The sequence below is a fragment of the Myiozetetes cayanensis genome, unplaced genomic scaffold, assembly GCF_022539395.1.
Source record: "Myiozetetes cayanensis isolate MyiCay16 unplaced genomic scaffold, myiCay2020 scf1, whole genome shotgun sequence".
Classification (NCBI taxonomy): Eukaryota; Metazoa; Chordata; class Aves; order Passeriformes; family Tyrannidae; genus Myiozetetes; species Myiozetetes cayanensis.
This window is the reverse complement of record NW_026086604.1, coordinates 57,355,600-57,372,153: the sequence shown is the minus strand read 5'-3', so window position 1 is coordinate 57,372,153 and position 16,554 is coordinate 57,355,600. Positions and strand designations below refer to the sequence as shown.

The 16,554-nt window shown below is 44.2% G+C and overlaps 1 protein-coding gene across 1 annotated transcript in view; it reads right to left on the bottom strand.

The window, feature by feature from the left end:
* Nucleotides 1-10,392, bottom strand: part of ZNF407 (zinc finger protein 407) — a 339,349-nt gene extending 328,957 nt beyond the window's left edge. Inside the window, 1 exon segment of the mRNA XM_050321189.1 lies at nt 10,256-10,392. The gene's annotated coding sequence lies outside the window, so the exon portion shown is untranslated.
* Between the last annotated feature and the right edge of the window lie 6,162 nt (nt 10,393-16,554).

Here is a 16,554-nt window from a genome sequence, read left to right as displayed (position 1 = left end):
CCTAAACAGATCCCATTGAGCTCAGAAATATAACTTACAAGGATGAAAAATACTTGAAAAATAAAAATGAAACTATGGCCACAGTGACATCAACTGAAGTTTTCTCAGCACTGCCAGCCCAAAACTCTGTAATTGCAAGTCTAAAGACCTTTAAGTACTTAAAGCAAATGTATAAATAAAATAATATTTGACAACTATTTTGACAAAAATGACATACTCCTTACATGCCTGCACTTCCATGCAACATTTAACTTCAGAGATTAAATCTGTTTTCATTTCAAGTATATTTTAGTTATCCTGATACTAGTAGCAGATACGAAGACAAGCTTGTATGCCTGAAAGCTTGCCTACTTCTCCATCTACAGCAGTTCACATATTACCTCTGCCTGTATGCTGCCTCCTCAGAAATCTATCCCCTGATGGGGTATATACCCTTTCCATAAAAAATACAAAGGTACACATTCTCTGAAAAAAAAAAAAAAGGAAGTTTATTCAACACTCTCCCTCAAAATACACTTTATTGATACAAGGAACCTATAAAATCATGACGATGTGAATGAAGTAAAAGAGAAAGCATTCAACTTCCTTCAAGTCAACCTCCACCAGCAAAGCTCAGCATATTTTTTACCTGGAAACAGAACCTAAGTAGCAAAATGTATGGCCAGGTTTTCCCTTGGCCTCTCCGAACAAATACCTACTGTACCTAATAACCTTATGCCCAAGAAGGAGTCTTAGGTTTTGAGAGAAGGAACTCCTTATGCCTGCTCTGGAGAAGCAGAAGAGACACCTCCAATGACAGACCTACATCAGCTTTCTCTTCAGTCTCTTCCTCCCCTTCCCTCCTCAGGTTGCCATCCCTATTGAAAACTCCTTGGGTGACACAAAGTAAATCAGACAGGGAACAAAGCCTACATACAACCGTCTGCAGGTATGAGAGGCACACAAAAAGAAGTCAAAGAAATACTTGTCAAGAATTTTCAAGCTACCTAGATTTAGAATGGCACTCAAACCCACAAGTCTGTAGTTTTGACACTTAAAGTCTAATCAGAAACCACTAAAGAAAAAAAAAAGTGGTGGGTTTGGTTTTTTTTCATTCAACATATCTGCCAAGTTCCTGGTGCCAACAAGTAACAACACTGTTATAAAAGCTCTGCTCAAGAACAACCTGGTTTTTGGGGTAACATTTGGACAAAAAAAATATAAATCCAATTTTATTTCTTTGGTTTTGTATGCACAAATTATGAAATGGAAAGCTTGTGTCAGGTTCTGAGTTTGATCATTTTGACACAAATTGAAAAAATTCTGTTAAACTAAATGAAAATACTCCGATTTATAGTCAGGTAAATGACATCAAACTCTACTCCCAGGTTTCCTTTCCTTCCTGATTAAATTATATTAATCTACACTCAAACCCAAAACAACTACTGCTATTCCTGCTATTCTTTTCAGGAGAATAACTTAACTATTAACAAAATACTACCCAGACATATACATGAAGTCATAAGGCTTCTTACAGATATGTCTGCCATCTATCTGAAGCCTCCCAACAATGAGATTATAGCAGTATCAATACCGTGTGAGCACAAATATATAGACCTAAATGCAGGACAGAAGTGAAGCCCCCTGCTTCCATGAGAGCCTAAATGTCACAGTTTTTCCCTAGAATACTTTTTATTAACCTGATATGTATATGAGATAGCAAAAACCACAACACTCGGTATGCTTACACAGAATGCATCAAAAAAAGGCTCAAAAACTAAATATCGCGCCTTCACTTGTTAAAAGGTTTGACATAGTATTTATTGCCATATTACTCCTAATTAGCAGTTTAAGTTTGTTAACAAGAACAGTTCATTTAAGGTAAACAGGAATTATCTTTCCATTGTATAGGTAAAACTTGTAAATAGGACAGCTCATAAATTCTAAGATGAGAATAACTAGGAAACTATTCATTAAGGCTTGGGTTATAAATTCAAAACATGAAGGATAACATGCTTAAAGAAGAAGGCTTTATTTTTTAAAGCGTTCATTAGGCTCTCATCTCCAAGCCTCAGACTTGTAAATAATTTAAAATGAAAATAGGAACAACAGGGAAGGAAAAAAACAAATGCAATTCAAATCAGTCCATTATTGTACCAATAAAACTCAGAACAATAGAAATGAAGTTGGCAGATTTTGAAGACAACATCCAGAAAACATTTTTATGTACCCTATCTTTGAACTTAGATGTTATGCTAGCAGTGGATCCAATCAAAAAAAATTAGCTCTGACTTATAACAATCAGGCTTTGCCCAAGAAAGGATACATAGGCTAAACTAGTAATTTTTAGCATTAATTGCACTGTATTCTGGAGCTGCCAAAGCAAGCAAACAAACAAGCTGCAGTTTATTGATGCTTTCAGATTTTTTATTTATCCATTCTGACTCCCTAGAAGCATATATCTTATATGACACAAGGTGAGCACCCCCTTCCCTTTAAAGAGTAAGGTAAAAATCGATTGTCATAGTCCATTATTTTTAGCAAAATTTTCTTTCCTTTCCTCCTGCGTGTGTGTGCTACCTTATATTGCCATTTAGTTGAACAAAGGAATCAGCCCAGGCATCTAATGGTCGAATTTGTTTCCCTTGACAACAGAGAAGTGGCTGGTGGCTGTGGCTGGAGAGGTGGGGAGCTGGGGGAAGGAGAGTCTCTCAACCGGGGTGGGAGAGCTGCTGCCGGGCTACCAGACACTGCCAGGTTGCTGTCTCTTTCTGTCAGGAGGAACTCAGCTGCTGCTCTTGGCTCGGCTGTGGCTGGCTGCAGCCCTGGACCTAATCAGCTGAAGGTTGTGAGTTTTTCTTCCATTAGGAGAACTTTCTGGTTCTTCTGTTGTTTCGCGCCCCACCCACACACACCTGGCAGCAGCCAAAGGATCTCACAACGCCGCCTGGTGACGGGCACTGGACATTACAAGTTCTACTCTCAGTGATCAACAGCGCCACCTGAGTGACTGTCGAGACACTAAGTTCTGCCTTCAGTAGCAACAGCGCCACCTGAGTGGGTGGTACAGGACATTACAAATTTTGCCTCTCCAGTGACCGACAGCGCCTACTGACTAATGGTTGGAGCACTGGGTGCAAGTGAACTATTTTCCTTTTGCCCGGTTTATCGGTTTGTTCTTAGAAGGGATTATTGGTGGGTATAAAGTATTACTTAGTTATTTTACTTGGGGTTTTTGTGTTCCTGTTAATACACATACAGCACTAACAAGGGTTGATATTTTTACTTTTTCATAATTTGTTTTCCTTCAATCAAAGCCTCTTAATTTGGATTTATAATTCTTGGAAAGTTTAGGTCTTTTCATCTAATTCATCCTGGCAAAGACCAGCATCTCATTAAGCTAGGACAGTCGGATTTACTTAGCAATACATAGGAGCATGAATAGAAACAGCTTTTACTTCATTGGCGTTGAAAATGGAAAGTGAAGAAGAAAAAATTAACAAATCAAACACAAAACCCAAACCACAAGGATCAGTGCTGTCCTTGCTGCTTATTCAGTGTCCCAAATCCAATGTCAATACAGCCATGCAGAAAGTGTGTTACACAGCAAGGAACAATCCAACTTGAATATAACGTATGATTTCACTTAAACATTCAGTGGAAGGCAAGCATGCAACAGGAATTTCTTCCACCGTGTTAACAGACGCCATGGCATTGCAAAATTCAAAAGTGCTGTATTCCTATGTCATGGTTCTTGGGGAGAAAGATGCGTATGTGTGCTGGGCAACCCATGAACGTCAAGAGATGCTCATCAGAAGTCTTGGGCCTGCTTCCTGCACCCCATGCACCAGGAAATCTGACACTTTTCAGCTATGCAAGATTTCCTGCATGGGTGCAGAACATTGAGCAGGGAACCCCAGCACTGCCACAAGCTCTGGGCATACAGCACATGTGAGACTAAGCTACAAGCACACACACATCCCAGCCAGTGCAGTGCTTCCCAGAGGCAACAGCTTCCCCAGCCTGACGCTTCCACACATGAACCCAGATGGAAAGGGCACCCTGTTCCTGTTTCTCCCTCAAACACAGGAGTGGGTGATGCCAACATGCTACACATCATCAGTACAGGTAAACTAAGACTCCTCCGCATAAGCCAACTCTGCATGGACTCTCTCACATGTTTATAGCAAATGTTTACAGCAAACCATTAACCCACCAAATGGAAGCAGGCACAGGCAACAGGCTCTTCCAGAGAGAGCCCAAGCTTGAAAACCTTAACAGAGAGAGAACTCACATGTGCAGAAGTATAAAGCCATCCTAGAGCTCCCGAGGCCATCCAAATGGCATCACAACAACCTGTTTCTGTCTTTGCTTAAACCAGAATCCTTGTCAGGATCTCCACACTTTTCAAACTTCTTGCTGGAATGTTTCATACAGAAATGCTCATATACCATGTAACTGTAAAAATTCCATTAAAAAAAAAACAAAAAAAAACAAACAAAAATTTCCATACAAAAAATGACCTAGTACTACTATTAGGATGAGTTTTGTTACACCTTGAAATTGTAGTGGATTTTAACATTTGTATGTATTTGTTATGTCCTCCCACCGATATTTTGAGAAGGATTTTTGAAATACAAAAGATGGGGATAAAGACAGCAAGAAACTTTCTTTATAACTACAATGAGACAAAGAAATACAAGACAGAAAAGCAACTGTCCATGTATTTACAGTAAAACAGTAATCTATAGATATGTATACATTCAGATGTATACACTGAAATACTCCATAACCTAATTACTCTGCATGCCTCCTCCTTGGCCATTGCACATAACACACATATAAAAACTTGTATTTCTAGACTTAAAAGGGCAGAGGCAATTAAAATTTATTTTAATTTCCCTGTACCATGTAGTGGGTTTCTGTGGCTGGGTTTTGGTAATGGGATGGGCTATACGGGTGGTTTCTGTTAGAAGCTGCTAGAAGGTTCCCCTGTCCCATGCAGCCAATGCCAGCCGGCTCCAGGACAACTTCCTGCTGCAGGCCAAGGCTGAGCCAATTAGGAGTAATAGTAACGCCTCCGTGATAACATATTTAAGAACAGAAGAGTGTTGCGCAGAATAAATTCCAGCTAGGGAAGAGCGGAGTGAGAACATGGGAACAACGATGCAGACACCAAGGTCAGTGCAGAATGAGGGGCAGGAGGTGCTCCAGGTGCCGGAGCTGAGGCCCTGCAGCCCGTGGTGCAGCCCATGGTGGGGCAGCTGTGCCCCTGCAGCCCATGGGGGACCATCGGGATGCGGAGACCCCCTGCAGCCCATGGAGGGGCCCCTGCTGGAGCAGGTGGACGCATGAAGGAGGCTGTGACCCCATGGGAGGCCCAGGATGGAGCAGGGTCCTGCTGGACACCTGTGGCCCGTGGAGAGGGAAATCCATGCTGGAGCAGGTTTCTGCCAGGTAGGACTTGTGGCCCTGTGGGGGAGCCACACCAGTACAGCTCACTCATGAAGGACTGCACACCATGGAGCAGTGACCCACGGGACAGCAGTGGAGAGGTCCATCAAGGACTGTCTCCTGTGGGAGGGACCCCATGGGAGCAGACAAAGGACTCCTCTCTCTGAGCAGTGCCAGAAACAACAATTGACCATAACTCCCACTCCCTGTCCCCCTGCACTGCTGGCGAGGAGGAGGGAGAACATGGAAGGAAGGAGGGGTGGGGGAAGGTGTTTTTTAAGACTGTTTTACTTCTCACTCTTTGGCTCTTATCCTGTTAGTAATAAATTTAAGTACTATTCCCACTTTGACTCTGTTTTGCCTGTGAAGGAAACCAGTGACTGACCTCTCTCAGCTCTTATCTTTACTCATGAATCCTTAGCTGTTTTTTTCTCTCTCCTCTGTCCAGTTGCAGAAAGAGGGTGATAGAGCAGCTTTAGTGGGTACCTTGGTATCTGGCCAGGGTCAACCCACTACAGCCAAGGACCAAAGAAACTTAAGGATATCCACAGCCACCCAGTCCAGCCAAATATAACCTGTACCATTACAGATAGTAGCTTGGTCGGACTACAGAGAAAAAAATGTAGTACAATTGCTGTAAAAGAACTGAAACGAAGTATGAAAACTTCCACATATATTTAATGTAAACACCTAGAATGGGCTAACTTTTCTGTAACTACAGACACTTCACTGGCAGATGGCAGTAACAGGATTACCAGAATTCCTAGCTGCAGGTACAGTTCCCCCATTTTAAACACACAGCTTCTTTCTGCAAAGCAAAACATAAGCTTTGGAATTTCCACAGGTGAAAAATTAAGAGATTACAAGAAAAACATCTTTACATTTTGTGCTCCTTCACTGGTTTTAAAAACACAGGCTAATAAATACTGAGTTTATTTGTTAGCACAGCCCAAAATAACAAAAAGTACAGAGTTTGGAAGAAAAGTAGGTATAGGTGTATTTAAACTTTCATACACTTGTGTACTAAGAGTGTCAACAGCAAAGGCAAACTGACCAAAGATTAAACCAGCCCAACATTACTGGAGAGATCTCACGTGAACTTTGGCACCCTGGGCCAGGCAAGGTTTAAGCAGTTTGCAGTGCCACCTCCTGTGTGACTCTACTCCTAATTCATTCTCTCCAAGATGTCCTCAGTTAATCCTATGCCTCTTAATACTTGGCATGATACTTCAGCCTCTTCTCCCACGCAACTAGCAATATGACATGGACATAGGCTTAAACTGCACCAGGGGAAGTTTAGACTGGGCATTAGGAAGAATTTCTTCACCCAAAGTGTGATAAGGCATTGGAGGCATTGGAATGGACAGGCCAGGGAAGTGGTGGACTGATTGTCCCTGGAGGTGTTTAAGAAAAGACTGGACATGGAACTTACTGCCATGGTCTAGTTTACCTGGTGGTGTTTGGTTATATGCACCATAATACCACAGCATTAACTGGAATGAATTACTAGATCAGACATATCTTAGAACAATGTTTTTATTTGAGTGATGGGGTTACCCATCCAATGAAGCCTTTTGGTTTTCCCGAGAATGAGAATATTTAAATTCTAAACCATTTCAGGAAATTCAAACATAGGAGCCACTCAACAATTCCAGTTCAACCACATTTCATAGGTCGTATCTGTCTGTAAATTTTAGCTCATGCATAAAACCACAAATCTGTACACATTCAAAAGATTAAAACAGAACAACTAGGTAAAGCAAAGCCACCTTAATGTTGCTCACACTAACACAAAAATGCTGTTCTTCAGTACAAAAGGTTGGTTTTAATGGAATATTGTGACTGATATCTGCTTCACACACATTCTAAGTTCAAGGTATGTTTTTCTAAAGAGACGATGCAGCTTAAGTTTTAAAAGCGTTTCTAACAAAGAAAACTTTCATGCAAATAAATTAGAAATCTTTGATGTTGTTACTATGCAATAGTTCCTACAGAAGAATGATAGTAAAGGATTTAACTCAGGTCGTTTGAATTATATTTCCCAAAATGCTAATAAAAGTGACATGTTTGAACATACTGAAAAAGTCACAGTCCATCATCGTGCTGTCACATCAGTGCATTTGACTTTTTTTAAAATGTATGGATTATACAATTACTGCCAGGCTCCATATTTTATATATAAAAGCTACAATCTGATTATATGTCCATGCTGAAGTAATTTATGAAATAAGGGTGGAATGACTGCAATGTTACTTCTATGATGAATGTAACTTGCTGTGAATAGTGTAGGAGATTGCAAGAGAGACCAAACTGAAGCCTGTAATTGTCTTCATCTTTCATGAAGAGGTGTGACCTGGGAAAAATATAGATCCCAGCATCCAAAGCTCCAGCTTCATGCAAACATCTTGATTACTCACGTTCTGATACAGGAATGGAAAATTTATGGCCTTCACAGGCCACACCTTTGGATTATTAAGGTAAGAATCACAGGGAATTACATCCAGTGTTTAAATTATATGTTAGTCTGTTATTGTTTTGCACCATCAGCAAATCACTTCTGCCATTATTACCCTGGCACTTTTGGATTTCCATTATTTACTACTCCCTAAGTGTTACCATCATGCTTAGTGTGATATAGATGAACACAAGCACATGACAAACCCAAGGTCTTTCAAGTCTGCATGGGTACAGCTACACAAAGCAGCAAAGAGGGCATAAGAAAACAAAACTGTAACTATGCAAATTCTGAGATCACCACTAGCTATGGCATTCCTTTCCTCTTACCTAACACTATTTTTAAGGTTAACACTGTGGTTCACAGGCTACACTAAGTATTTGAAGGAGCAACAGGAAACCTGTCAAAACAAGTCAAATGAAACAAGTTAGCATCATAGAACCATAGAATGGCTTGGAAAGGATGGGACCTTAAAGATCATCTAATTCCAACACCCCTTCCACTAGACCAGGTTGCTCAGAGCTCCATCCAGCCTGGCCTTGGAACACTTCCAGGGATGGGGCATCCACAACGTCTCTGGGCAACCTGTGCTAGTGCCTCAACACTCTCACAGTAAAAAATTTCCTCCTGACGTAACAGATACACAGATGATAATCTATCCCTCAAAGGCCACCTAAAACAGTAGTTTCGGTTTAACCACCTTTTCTATTGAAGATATACAACCTTTTGGAAATGTATTATTAAACTGCTATGCTATTTCTGGGAACACACTTTCCCTACCACAGCCTGACAGGTCCCCTCAGCATCTACTAAGTCCCTAAATTGGAGAAAAGCATGTTGAACATCACAAGACTGTGACAGCACAGAAGGTCCTCACGACTCAAGAGACAGACCAGAGAAGGCCAACAGAGCTAGTGAAAGGTCTGGAGCACAAGTGCTCTGAGGAGCAGCAGGTGATGGAACTGGGGTTGTTTAACCTGAGAGGCTCAAGGGAGACCTTGCCACTCTCTACAGCTACCTGAAAGAAAGTTATAGTCAGATGGGGTCAGCCCCTTCTCCCAGGCAATCACAGACGACAAGAGATCATAGTCTTAAGCTGCAAGAGAAGTTTGAACTCGACATTAGGAAGAATTTATTTACAGAGAGTGTAATTATACACTGGGATGGGCTGCCCTGGGAGGTGGTGGAGTCACCATCCCTGGAGGTGTTTAAGGAAAGCCTGGACGTGTCACTTAGCGCCATGGTCTAGTCGACAAGGTGGTGTTTGGTCATAGGTCAGATCTGATGATCTCAGAGGTCTTTTCCAACCTAATTGATTCTATGACTGTTCTGTTTAGTGACTAAAGCAGAATACTTTATCACTTGTTAAGAGCCGCGTACAGAGCTCCTGATGCCACGTGCGTCGTCCCTCACCGCCAACCGCAAGACTTATCAAAGCTCATCCCCGCTTATGCTACAGCGACCTTCGCGAAAAGCTGCGCGTGAGGGGTATGGGGGAGCCGGGGGACTAGGAAGAAAAACAGGGTTTCAGGCAGCAAAAGCCGTTCAAGCCCGCAGCAAACCCCGCACGCTGATCACTCAGGTGTCCCACAGGCAGCGCGGGCCGAGACCCAGCCCGTCCCTGCCGCCACCGGCCCCGCCCCGCCGCGCCTGCGCAAACGGGCCCTGCGCGGCGCCTCAGGGGCGCTGCCCGGCGCGGTGCCCGCAGGCGGCGGCTGAAAGGGCCGGGCACCCCCTAACCCCGCCAACCCCCCTGCGCTGCCGCCGCTGTCCCCTCGCAGGGTGGGTGACAGCGCCGTCACAGCCCCGGGCCCGGCCCGGCCCTGCGCGTGCGCACGGGCCCCGGGGAGCGAGGGCGAGGCAGGAGCCCGGAGCAGGCGCCACCCGGAACCGCACAGTGCGGCGAGGCTCGCGCGCCCCCACCCCGCCCGGCTCTCCCTCTTGCTTTCCCTCTCTCCCTCGCTCCGCTCCGCTCCCCTATCCCTATCCCTATCCGTCTCCCTCTGCTCTGCTCTCCCGCCCGCCCGCGGCACAGCGGAAGACCCGCGGCAGCCCCGGGGCCGGCTGGCTCGGCCAATAGGCGCGCGCGGCGCTCCTCCCGCCCTCGGCGCCGCGTCCAATCGGCGGGCAGCGGGGGAGGGGCCACGCGCGGGATTGGCTCGGAAGCGGCACCACCGCCCGCCCACCCGCAAAAAAAAAAAAAGAAAAAAAAAAAAAACGACGGCAGCGCAGAGGCCCAAAAAGCCCGAGGGGAGACGGCGACGCGGGGGCCCAGCGAGCCCCCTCCACGAGGGCCCGAGGCGGCGGTGCTCCCCGCGCCGCCGGGCGGCGGGGCGAGGCGGCCGCGCCGCGGCGGTCAGCGCTTACCGCGCGGGGGGAGCCGGGCGCCTCCGCTTGTGCCGAGCCGTGTCACCAGTGGCGCGCCGTAGATCCGCCGCGCTGCGTCACGCCCGGCGGGGGGCGGGGGCGAGGCGCGCTCACGTGACGCGGCGGCAGCGGGGCGGGGGCCGGTGCGGGAGCTGTGCTCGTGCCGCCGCGGGCGCGAAGGGCCCCGCGCCCAACGGCCGCCGCCGCCGCGTCACGTGAGCGCGCGCGCGCGCGCTCTGCGCCGCCATCCTGGCCCTGCCCGGGCACCGTGCCCCGAGTTGAAGGAGGGAGCCCCCGGCGTTTTCCCGGGATGTGCGTGTGCCTGTGAGGCCGCAGCTCCGAGCTCCGGCCCGAGCGAGGGCAGGCGCCGCTGGCAGGAGCCGGCGCGCGCGGTGTTGGAGCTTCCCGACCCTGCGCCTTCCATGGCGCGCGGCAGAGCCCGGTGTGCCTGTGCCCTCCGTGCCCGCGGCAGCGCCCGGCGCGGGATTGCCCGGCCCGGGTGAAACCTTGGGCCGTGCGGGGCTGTGCCTACAATAAAGCTGCGCTTCTCCGTCTCGCCCTGCGCGGGCGCTGCAGCCGGACTTGTGGTCCCTGGTCCCTGGTCCCTGTGAAAGCTGTCCCGGAAGAGCAGGAAACGAGGCGGTGACGCTCGGCGCCGCAGCCTTTCGCTAGGGTTATCGCTCGAAGGGTTACAGTGTCTCCAGGCTATACTTAAATCTTTCAGGAGACGCAGTTTCAGAAGAGAAGCGGCAGAATAAGGCGAGGGGAAGGCAATTTGTAAGGTGTCTGATGTTTTATAGGCTCATGAATAAACGGAGATGATTAAGACTCTTGAATGTTCTTTCCCTCTTTCTCAAGCTGAGTCCCATGATTAAGCATAACCACCAGGTAGAGAAGCGTGGTCTAAAGAGTCTTTGGATCTCTGGGGTGGAATGCGGTTACTTTTTCACTGTTGCTTATGATTTTTAAAATGCAGGGTTTACACGGTATTTTTTAGTAGACAGAGTTTAGCATTCTTGAAGGCCATGGCACAGACGTTTGGAGAGAGCACCTCATTGGGAATATATTTGGAGTTCACTGGCGCTTTCTAGTCATACAGTGTGCACGAGCTTGTTAATTAGAACTGACAAGAGTTCTCTTTAGCCGATTAGTCACTGACTAATCTCTTACGTTTATGGCAAAGCAATGCCAATTCTGTCATGGGTTGCAAAGACTGTAAGAATGGTTTGAGAACGCAGCAGTCACTATGGCCCAAACCTATCATCAAAATGAAAGTGGAGAACAGGGTTTAAAACAGTAAAGTACCACCCAGAACATCCGTGAGAGAAGGCTGTCTCCTTGTCCTGTACCTAAGGGTTGTAGTACAGAATTTAATTGTCCTGTGTGTAATAGGAAATCTACACAGAATACTGCTTAATTTATACAAAGATATCTGGGACCTTACACACACACACAAACACACACACAGATATATATATAGTAGTTTGAGAGACTATGTAAGCCATTGGCAGTTTTAAGAATAATATAATTAAGAACAGTCTACTTGTTCTTGATACTTTTCAGCACAGGGAAAACAGGTAAAATAATCTTTTGATGTCCCTCAAGCTCGGTTTTTCTGCCATTTACAAGTTTCTTTCATATGCTGAAAAGATAAGTCAGCCTGCCTGTTCCACCAGTTATTTCATCATCTGCTTCTCGACAGGAAACATACTGGAGAAGGTGTGATCATGAGAGATGGAGTTTTATAAATTGAAATATTTCTAACAGAAGATAAAGAGAGACAACATATTTTAGGAATAGCCTGAAGAGGGAGCCATTGGTATAGCAGAAACAACAATTAAGGCAGAATCGCTGTTAATAAAAGAAAAAAAATTTACCTGTACCTACTTTTTTTTTTAAAATTTAAGCTCTATTTATTAAGTGTTTACAAACATCCCTACATTTAATCTTCTCGCTTAGGTATATACATAATTTTAAAGTGATGCTGAAAATTTAAGTGTTCATTTTGGGTTCTGAAATACTGATACATTGAAATGCAAGCCGAATGAGTCAGTGATTAGTTAGTAAAGATTTAATTAGTTAATAGATTAGTTTATCGATGGATTGTAAACACAGAATATATTCATTTTCTTACAGAATATGACATTAGAAACGATCCTGCAGTTGCTATATTTTTACCACACCAAAATACTGAGTTCACTAGAAATGTTGCTTGTTTAAAGACTAGTACCAGCTGTTTACTTAACTGTGTAACTTAAAACTCTCTTCGCCTTTTCTACTTAACATTCCATGTTTGTTCATGTACAGGAAAAACAGCTTTGTGATTACTGTTACTAGAAATCAGACATTCAGCAGGATAAAGACAGTCACTAATACTTACGAACTCTGAGTTATGATTTTCACATTAAATTTGTTAAGAAAAAATAACCCCATGACTCAGTGATGGTCGTGTAAGTAGAATGTCACCAGCAGGCTCTCCAAAGGATGCTGTGGGGTGTCTGTGCATAGTCAAGAGTGGACAGTATTGTGTGTAAAGGTTTCTTAAGCACCATTGTTTTTCCACAGAGTAGCAAGTTTTTGAAGAAAAGGTATATATATCTTTATTCTGACAATGCAGTTGCTCCCATAAGAAAACATGAAATAGAATATTTAAGATCTAAACACCAAGAAACTTTTTAATGTTAATTACCTATGCATATATATATAGTCCCTTTTTAATGCAAATTATTTTGCCTGTAGAGAAGACCTTTGAAAAGCCTTATGAAGGTGATGGCTTTTCTTTCTTTTGAAAAGTGGGGCTAAATGTTTTTCTCCGTTCTGTTCTTTTTAATTCAGGGCATGAATTATTAGGTGAAATATTACTTTGTGTATACTGCTGACTGAACAAAAGTCAGCCCTGCTGTTCCCTTCTGATTCCCTTAAGTCAGTGAGACAATTCCCAATAAGTCAGTGAGACAAATGTATGCATTCTTAGATAATCAAACTGACAGACATGCTGGTCTGAGTCATATACATGACCAAAACTAAATGTCACAGATTGGCCTGGAAGAACAGAACACTATGCATAGGCTTTCTTTTGGTGCTTGAACAGTGAGTGCTGGAAGTGTTAAATGAGTGTTAAGTGTTAAATGTTAAGTGAGTGCTGGAAGGTGTGTGATTCAGGGAGAAAAGTGCGGTATTTCAGTTTGATTGATCTGCTGCTGCTTTCTGTTTAAACCGATGCAGTTTGGTTGAGTCGCCATCCCTGGAGGTATTTAAAAGACATGTATATTTGGCACTTGGGGATATGGTTTAATGGTGGACTTGGCAATGCTGGGTTAATGGTTGGACTCGATGATCCTAAAGATCTTTTCCTGAACAATTCTATGAATCTGTCACAGTCATGTGGTCCTGGTCCCTCACTTAGTGCTGGTGCGGCACTGCTGTGGTTTGTAGCTGAGCTGGTTCTGGGCACCGCCTCAGCAGAACAGCAACCTGGGGAGAAACACAGCCTGCTTTCTGGCTGGGTCAGCAGGTTCACACAGGCGCCAGGCCACTGCCAGCAGCACACGTCAGCGAGGGCTGGCTAAGACAGCGTGGCAGCAGCTCTGATAGGGTTTTGTCGGGGGCTGCCCCAGTGGAGAGAACCAAGAGGGCTTTTCAGTCCCCATTGCCCCTTGTGTAGAAAGGGATGGAGAGCAAGCCAGCACACCTCTACTCAGCCTGCTACGCCACCTGGCAGCCACACTAGCTCTTGAAACCAGAGCTCTAGAAACCTGCCAAGTCAGGGCATGGCTGCGCTTTTGTGCAGTGACGTGCCAGCAAGGGCAGTGCCCGTGGCACCCACACACATTCTTTCATTAAAGGTTGCACCTTCAGACTCACTTCAGGGTCCCCTCTGCCCCTCACAGCCCAGTTGTGCCAAGTAACTTGTTTGAAGTACAAATAGTTATCCATTTTCACATAAACAAAATGCTCACTCGCTGCTAGGTACCTTTTGTTAATTTTTTGTTGTTGTTGTGATATAGAGAATCTTAAGCAAGCAAGTAAAAATGTGACAAAAATTATCTGGTTTCCTAATTTTTCCAGTTATTGTAACTGTAATATAAATGTTCGAGGAAAATGAGAAGGAATGGACACAGGGTTTAATGGAATGTTTAGAAGGGATGTATCTGAGTTTCTTATAATTTCATAAAATCTACCAAAGAAGATATTTTTGAGCTGCTTAAAGAGAATAAAAAGGTTTTTTCAATTAAAATAGGAGAGCTCTTTTCCAATAAAATACTGGGTTTTGGAGTTTATGTTTGCCTGTAGAAGTTACAAGAATTTGAAAAAAAACCCAAGATAGTGCTTGAAGTTCCTCCACTTAACAAAAGAGAGTAACAGTGCCTGCAAATCCTTTTATTAGACCCATGGGGCGCATTGGCAGGGTCTGTTCTTGCCAGTAACATTTCAGGCTTTCTATTCAGCTCTTGAAGAAATTAACAACTGGACTTGTTCCACCTTGGTGGATCATGCCAGCTTCTCCCAATGCAAGGAACAAAATGTGTGCCTTAGGTAAATTTCCACAGGCTTAGCATTTATCCTTTCTGCTTTTTTATCTGGATAACTGAAGATGTAATTGTAGCAAATGCCCCCCCCTCCCCTCTTCCTATCAGGAAGCAAAGGCAATATTTATGTGGACTTTTCAAGATAATTTTGTCCTAGCAGAAATGTGATCTGATGTTACAAAGATTGGACTGACAGCTAAGCTAAGTTAAATACGCTCCAGTGGTAAAGTGCTGATCCTGCAAATGACCACACAGCAGATCCCTGAAGTCTTCAACACATGGGAGCCATGGAATTTGCAAGTGCACTGAGAGGTATCTTCACAGGGGCACTTGAGGAGTCAGATGTGATCTTACATCCGATCCTGAATAATGCAAGTTACGTTTCTGTAAAGCCAAGTTATAATCCAGCTGAGGAGTGTAAGAGAAGTGTGTAACATTTATGATACATAGAAGTCTAGTAGTCAACCAGCCATCTACTCAGTGTCACAGTAACCAACATCACAAAAAAATTAGTAGCAAATGGTCATAGAAAGCGATTGTGTACAGCACAGACAATTAAGATGTTTTGCATACACAACAGAAAACATGCAGACAGAAGACATCACTCAAGTCTCTGTGCGTGTGACTTTCTAGATACAAACACCAATATGAGTGTACCAGTACACCAGATCTCTTTTTTTCCCCCATGCTGCTGAATACTGAGGTTACTTGAAGCAGACAACTAGAATTTTTACCCATGAACACCGTTTTCTAAATCTGCAGGCTATTCCATCCAGAAGATCCATGTTAAGATACACCACCACCACCTACTAAGAAGTGCAGGTGGAGATTACTTCCCCTGGGCCCATACACATCTGAGTGCACTCTATAGGGGCAACTTGGCAAAGGCACCATAGACTGTCACTGCTATCTTGTTCACCAGGAATGAAGCTAACACAGCATCTCTTCATCATGTTTGTTTGTTTGTTTGTTTAAAACGTATTTTCTTTCATTCCACTGCTTTTCAACACAAAGTGGCCTATATAGCTAAGGTTTGGTTTCCAGACACACCTACCCCCCCCTTGCTGTCATTCCCCCCCTTTCTGTCCCCAAAGAAAGCCAGCTTGAGAAAGGATGTACTTCCAGGATCTTACTGGTCCTCTCACTGTGATGAAATGAAACTGCATCGTTTGAAGTAGTCACTGGAATATCAGGTTGCTGCAAAACTGGGAATGCTAACTCTGTCTATGGAATTTGATGCCTTGTCATGAAGGCAGTAATGCACAGGAGACGAGTAAAGGGGTAGTAACTCTTGAATTTCTAAGTATAGAAAAAGAGTGATGCAAACTTACATAAAATTCATATGAGGGCTCTGCCACCACTTGTTTCTTCACACCAGAAGGGTACGTGTCAGGAGCATGTCATGTTGAATACTTTCTGGGTTCTATGACAGAGATTACAGTTTCAATTCTAAGCTCAGGAAAAAAAAAATCCCCTTCAGTTCCACAAATAAAAAGACATGGCTTGCATGATCTTTGAATTATTCTTACAGATATTAAAAAAAAAAAAAATTAAAGAAAATTGTAACTGCATCTGAAGGATGTGGAACATGCAATTGGCTGGCACTTCATGTTATTTCACAGTGAGAGATCATCAAAAGGATTTTGAGCCAGGTATCAACATCAGCATTATCCATGCATACATACACAACATCTGGTTCCTTTTAACTAGGGCTATACATAAGTCTTTCTGGAGGCTGACACTGCCAAATCTCCAAGGATTTGGATTTGT